Source organism: Mesoplodon densirostris, chromosome 7, assembly GCF_025265405.1.
Source record: "Mesoplodon densirostris isolate mMesDen1 chromosome 7, mMesDen1 primary haplotype, whole genome shotgun sequence".
Classification (NCBI taxonomy): Eukaryota; Metazoa; Chordata; class Mammalia; order Artiodactyla; family Ziphiidae; genus Mesoplodon; species Mesoplodon densirostris.
In genome coordinates, this window is record NC_082667.1 from 40,663,973 (window position 1) to 40,671,586 (window position 7,614).

Below are 7,614 nucleotides of genomic sequence, written 5' to 3' on the forward strand. Positions count from 1 at the left end.
AGTGTTGCCATGAGGCTGATTCTGCAAACGTTGGGAAAACTGCAAATTGGATTCACCTGCTGTTTGGAACAAACTGGCCCTGTCGAGGTGAAGAAGAAGCATTGTTGGGCAATGCTGAGAGGCACCAGAAGCAAATGGGCCATGGCCATGTCCCTTTTTCCTCTTCCAGCCCTCCTCTAGCGCCCCCTACCGGTGCTACCCAGAGCAGCTGGCAAAGGTACTTGGCCGAAAGGTGATTTGTAGAGCCCCAGCCCCAGAGCCAAGTAGAGAAGAGTAGGCTTGCAGCTCAGAGACAATAGTTCAATAACTGACACGGTTATTTTGAAATTAAAAAACAATACTGGGTTTTTAATCTACTGATATAATACATAATGTAGTATTTTTTTTTACTTCTCTACTGAGCAACCTAGAGCTTCCTTTATTTATCTTTAATGGATCTGAGTTCCTATACTTAAAGGTATGCTTTTAAGACCAGTAAATAAATGCACCCCACAATACCCAGAAGGTATCTACTTGTCACAGTTCATTAGACACCCAATTATTCTGTCACCCAGTCAACTGTCTGAGTGCTTATCATATATCACCTGTTATTCTAGGCACTGGATTCTTAGCAATGTGATTTAAGAGTCACCTGAAATGGAGTTCCTCTGAATTGGATAATGAAAGAAATGGTACTTTCTCCAGAAAATGTAATTAAAATGTTGACTTGAGCTGGCATGTTGGTTAGTCCTCTAACCCTCTCCCAACACTATTCACAAATCCCTTCCTCTGTATGGCCCCTTATATTCACATTCGTTATCCCACTGATCCACAAAACAGCTTGTGGAAAAGAGAGATATGAATATACCCATGTCTATAAGTGAAGAAAGGGCTTCCCTGGTGTGAAGTGGTTGAGAATCTGCCTGCCAATGCAGGGGACACGGGTTCGAGCCCTGGTCTGGGAGGATCCCACATGCCACGGAGCAATTAAGCCCGTGAGCCACACTACTGAGCCTGCGCGTCTGGAGCCCGTGCTCCGCAACAAGAGAGGCCGCGATAGTGAGAGGCCCGCGCACCGTGATGAAGAGTGGCCCCTGCTTGCCACAACTAGAGAAAGCCCTTGCACAGAAACGAAGACCCAACACAGCAAAAATAAATAAATTAATTATAAGTGAAGAAAGCAAGGCTCTGAGAGGTGGTCAATTCACATGCAGCTTTGTAAGAAGCTGAGCCATTATTTATACCCAAGTCTTCTGACTTAAAATCCAGAGCTCTGCCCACCACACCAGAACGTCCTTCGCACAAATGAGTTTATCAGATTGGCTGATGGTGTAAACTTTCTGGGGAAAATTCAGAAACTATTCCACACTCTCCCCAGGTGGGCACAGAGTACCTGTAGCCCCACATCATTATAGCCAACTAGCCCAGCCACCTCACTTGGCTGAATACAGATAGCATGTCATCTGAAATCCTGCAGGGAGGACATGCTGGGCCGCCTGGCAACCCAAATGGCAAACTAAGGACAATGGAGAGCCTCACCAATGGTCATGATGAATAAAGTCTGAGAACTGCCGGAAATGAAGGCCTGGAACACCCACGGGGTCTTTCTATCAACAATGACATTGCTCAGCAGGTGGAAACAGTAAAAAAATACAAAACAAAACAACAACAACAAAAAAATATATATATATAATTAATCTAATCCTGGGCCTACCTTGGGTGAGTAAGTGCCATGGCTTCTGAGAGCTGCATGGAATGCTCCCAGGCATTGCCTCAGAGGTGCAAACCCATTCCCAGACCTGGTTTCTTGAGAATTCAACTTTGGTCCAAATGCCTAGCTCAGGTCCACAGGCCCTTCAGGAGAATGTTCACTGTAGCACTGAACTTTGACCTCTTTAGAGCTGGGAACCTTATTGTTGCTCTGTGTTTGGTCTTCATTTCACACCCCAACACCAACACACACACACTTGCCCCTAGTGCTAGGAACTCCCACGCACTGACCATTATACGCTCTGACTGGCATGCAAAAGAGGAAGAAGAATGCTCCATTCCTCTCCTTTTCACCACCTCTATCCTTCCACCACTCCCCACATGAACATGCATGGCACCTCATAACTGCATACCTAATTAACAGAAGAGGGAATTAGCTGAATGAAGAAAACCAGAGCCAGTGAGGAAAGCCAGATGACCCCCATCCTCATTAAAGAAAGGAAACATTTATAGAGCTCCCATTATATATAAGGGACACTGAGTTAGGTAGTGAGGATAACACATCTCTGTATGATGTAACACACCTTTGATGTTCACAGATTATTTAATTGCCCTCCATCCCCAATAGCAGACAAATAGATCAACGAGAATTAGCAAAGCTCCTTGAAAAGTGGGGCGTGGCCTTTCATCTCAGAAATTTCAAAGGCCCTTTGCAAACATTCATTAGGCCCAACCTCATTCCATAGGCAGTGGGTGGAAAACCCAACCCTAGCCATAAACTGAACTCTATATCTCTTCCAGCCCAATCACACAATCACCTCTCTCCAGCAGGCTCTGATTAAATATTTTGCTCTACTCATTTACTTCTTCTTCTATTCATCCCTCAGGGGAGCTAGCCAGGTGCCATCTTTACGAGGAAGCAGTCATGTTCCTACTGAGTGGCCTTCTCCTTTTCCAAGGAGAGTAGGATGATCACTAGGAGAGAAGATACAAGAAAGAGTAGCAGATACAAACTACTATATATAAAATAGATAAACAAGGTCCTACTGTAGAGCACAGGGAAATATATTCAATATCCTATCATAAACCATAATGGAAAAGAATATGAAAAAGAATATATATACATACATATATGTATAACTAAATCACTTTGCTGTATACCAGAAACTAACACAACATTGTAAATCGACTATACTCCAATAAAAAAAATTTTTTTTAAAGAGTGTCAAGGATCAAGGTGAGTCTCTGGCTTTTATCCTCAGGGCATTAGGTCATCCCCAAAAGCTAAAGAAGTATCAATCTCACCACACTCCATATATTCTATTTGTCACGGCAAATAGCTTATTTTGAGTGACTGCTGTGTTCTCAGTGCTTTGCACATGTCATCCCATTATCTGGCTAAGACGTTACCTCTGGAATCAGAAAGATGTAGGTGTTGATGCATCTTTGTCACAAAATAGTTATGTGACCTTAAATAAGAGTAATTACCCTTGGAGCCTCAGTTTCCTCATTTGTAAAATGGAAATGATAATAATATCAACCCCATAGACTTGTTGTGAGAATTAGATGAGTAAACTCATGTGAAGCACTTAACATATGCCCAGCACAGGTCTTTTTTTCTTTTTTTTTTTTTTGCGGTATGTGGGCCTCTCACTCTTGTGGCCTCTCCTGTTGTGGAGCACAGGCTCCGGATGCGCAAGCTCAGTGGCCATGGCTCACGGGCCCAGCCGCTCCGCAGCATGTGGGATCTTCCCAGACCGGGGCATGAACCCGTGTCCCCTGCATCAGCAGGCGGACTCTCAACCACTGCGCCACCAGGGAAGCCCAGGAACAACATTCTTAAGCTTCTTAGAGGCCCTATTATTTAGTTGAGAGGATCTGTAAGGCACACTCAGTCTTTCTAGAGGGTCTTTTGCTTGATGAAACGGTACTGTGAGGCAAAATATCTTTGATATTTCTAAGACCTTAACACAAGGTTTACAGTCATGCACTTGGCTTCATCTTCAGGTTTTCCTGGCAGTGTCCTGGATTTGATCTCTGCTTAGAAGCCATTTCTTAGTTTAAACACCATTTGCCATCTGGAGAGTCTGAGAATCCTCCAAACCATCAAGTCCCAGCTTTTTTTGCTTAACAGTCCTTCCCTTGATTTTTCCCTCTCCTCTCACATTTTACAATAAGCAGCCAGGAGAAATCGGGAGGCACCTTCCACTCTTTACCTGGAAATCTCATTAAATAGATCACTTCATTAAGTATATTTCTACTTTCAAGCTTGCTGCCGGCAACAGTGTTCCTAATGATTTCTGCTGCTACATAATGAAGATCTCCTTTCTTTTTTGAATTTCCAATAAGACTTTCCTTACTTTAAGCCCTCAGCAGCAGCCTCTTCAAAGTCCAAAATTCTACAAGCCAAGTGTACCTAATGCTTTCACTAACATTCTCTTCAAAACCCATAGCCTGCTTCCAAAGGCACACCCACATTTTAGGGTTTTGTTATGGCAGCACCCCACCTCCAGGAACTGTAATCTGCATTCGTTATCTACTGCTTTAGAACAAATTACTCTAAAACTTAGCACATTAAAAAATAAACATTTATTATCTCACATGGTTTCTGATTGTCAGGAATCTGGAAGCAGCTTAGGGTCTCTCACAAGAAGCCAGTTAAAGTGAAAGCCAGGGCTACTGTCACCCCTAGGATTGGCTGGAACTGAAGATTCTGCTTCCAAGCTCATTCTCGTGGTTGTTGGCAAGCCTCAGTTCCTCACGGGCTATTGGCTGGAGACTTGAGTTCCTTGCCATGTGGGTTGCTAGCTCTCAGCATGGCAGCTGGCTTTGCCCAGAGTGAGAGATTCAAGAATATGAGAGAGAAAGAGAGAGAGATGGCCCTCAGATTTCCTCCACTCCAGTTAGTTTAAGTGGAAAGGGATTTGTTACGGAATGACTTACAGAGTTATTTCTGGGAGACACAGAACTAAGCTTGACTGCTACAAATTCAGGACAAGTCATCCAAGAGATACACACAACCACACCATGAGACTATTCTAGTAGAAACCCTACCACTGTTGCTGTCTGCACTTCCCATCTATGGAGCAGGGACCAGAGACTATATGCTCCACCACAGCATCCAGGAAGATCCAGTCTCTCCACGTGGCCACCACCTACATTCCTCACTTCTGTCATCCAAGTCTCAGAAAGCACATCTAGGTCACATGCAGAACCCAAACTGTGGAGAAGTCTGGAATTATTATTAGCAGTATCATTAATGTTACACTGAGAACCTGTGTCTGAAGAGGTATAAGATGATGAGAGACTTCAACAGGCTCATTCCCCAATGACTATGGGTATCTGAGGCTTTGTAATATTCCAAATAGAACACCTTAGAGCCATAAGGTAAAGAGACCCTGGAATGAAACAATAGAAGGTGATAGAAAACACTGCTTCCCACTAGCTATCTATTTTACGTTTGGTAGTGTATATATGCCTTCCCACAGCCGCCCATTTCAATCTTCCTCCTCCCTCCCATGAAGCCTTTCTGGGTCACACCCAGCTCTGAATGCCTCCCTTAATGGCCGCACTGTCCAGACTTGAGAACTGCCTGTCTCCTGTGACTGCTGTTGCATGTTGAGAGGTGTTCAGGGAAAGAGGCTGGAGGAGCCTCACTCATCACTGTGTGTCAGGTTTTATTACCTTGTCTCTCACTGGGGTATTTCTACCTCATCTTGGCCCCATATTCTGGGACTTCCTTTCTATACATACAACTTGACACACTCTTGCTATGAAAACAATGTGATGCAAAAGAAAGAACACTGGACTCAGAGCCAGAGCCTGGACACCATTTTCCAGCTGTGTGATTGGGGTAACCTCTCTGAACCACAATTTCCTCATCCCTCAAATAATGATGCCAGCTTCACGGTGTTGTTGTAGGAATTAAAAATTTTTTTAATGTATGTTTTAGTCCGTTTGGGCTGCTATAAAAAAAAGTACCATAGGCTGGCTTAAACAACAAACATTTATTTCTCACAGTTCTGGAGGCTGGTTAAGTCCAAGATCAAGGCATCACATATTCTGTGTCTGGTGAGAGCCCCCTTCCTGGTTCATAGACAGCTGCCTTCTCTCTATGTCCTCACATAGCAAAAGGGGGCAAGGGGACTCTCTGGGGTCTCTTTTATAAGGGCACTAATCCCATTTGTGAGGGCCCACTCTCATGACCTCATCACCCACCTCCTAATACCATCCCATTGGGGGTCAGGATTTAACATATGAATTTGGAGGGGACACATACACTCAATCTACAGCAGGATGTGAAAGCAGGCATGGTCTCTGGCATCTCAAAAGTGCTCAGCAAACATTATTTGAATCTGATGGTAAGAATACAAGAGCTGGGACTTCCCTGGCTGTCCAGTGGTTAAGACTCCATGCTTCCACTTCAGGGGGCAGGGGTTTGATCCCTGGCTGGGGAACTAAGATCCCACATGTTGCAAGGCATGGCCAAAAAAAAAAAGAATATAAGAGGTGAGAGCAGTTCTTCCCCCAGACTCCATTTCCCTTTTTACACAGGATGAAATGTTGAAACAGAAGTAGCTAATGGTGGAGTTGCAAATGTGGATGACAGGTTACGAGGGAGCTGCGAAGCAGATCCTGACTCCTCAGCTCAAGCCCTTCAGCCAGTCCTCGTCTTCCCACTGTCTGCTCACAACCTCCTCACACTTGAGTCCCCTCAGTCACTGACTCGCTTGGCTTCCCTCTTAACTCTAATCCTCATGTTGTAACACCTGGAATTTAATAACTGGGGCAAGAACCTGGCCTGAAAACCTACTGGGCTCCGCTTCTGTTGTTCCCAAAATTCATGGGTATCACACATCTACTCTGCCCTCACCCAGACCTCCCCTCTTCTCCCCTCACACAGCCAATGGGGGAAGCCAAACCACAAAAAGAATGACAGTGTAACATGAGAAACCAGAATCACCAGGCTTTTTTGGTGGGCCTTCTTGCCACTGTGTCCAGCAAAGCCCTTCTTTTAGGGTCAAGCAGGGCCCATCCCTAGAAGGTGCAGGTGGCTATATCAGAGGGCATTTCCTGCCCAGGTATGTTTGGTCTGATTCCTTAGTCTAAACTTGAGTTACCACAACTAGCTGGTGAGGAGGAGATATCAGTTATAGGAACTAAAAAGCCATGTTTTCTTAGCACATCTCAGTGTAGCATGAAAATGTTGACCCTACCTCAAAGAGAAGGTGGGTTATTCATTTAACAGCTGTCTCTCCTACTGGACCTTGCTGATTTTACTCACTATTGCATTCCCAGAGCCCAGCATGTAGTAATAATTAAAATTTTTTGAAGAATGAGTAAATAAATGAACAAAGGAAAGAATGAAAGTGTGGGTGGATAGAATCACCTTGGCGAAAAGAAAAGATAACTCTTCTAGCATCATGGGAGGACAGCAGAGGGAGGATAGATGGGAATATGAGTGATGAGCAGATTCAAAGGTGCAGAGTTGGGAAGCTGAGTGAATCTCCACAAGATGTCTTTTTCTTTATCTGTGAATTGGAGGGGGCGGGGGGTGAGGGGTTATCTCCTGAAAGGAGGGGTGGTAAGGAACAGGAGGAAGGACTGAGGACAAAACCAAAGATCTGAAACAGTTACTGTGGGGAATGGGACTAACTGTCCACCAGAGACTCATGAAGGGACTGCTGAACAGAAGGGTGGTCCAGAGGATCCAACCGCGATACCAGGGCAGCAGATGCCAGCAGCCCAGAGAGGGAACAGAGGGGAATGAAGCCTAATTCAGGGAAGAGTTATGGGGGTTCAGACTTGCAGACAGAGCTAGTCATCTCAGATCAAGAATTTGTCAGGTTCCGGGAATAAAGACACAGACCTACTAGAGAATGGACCTGAGGATATGGGGAGGGGAAGGGTAAGCTGTGACAAAGT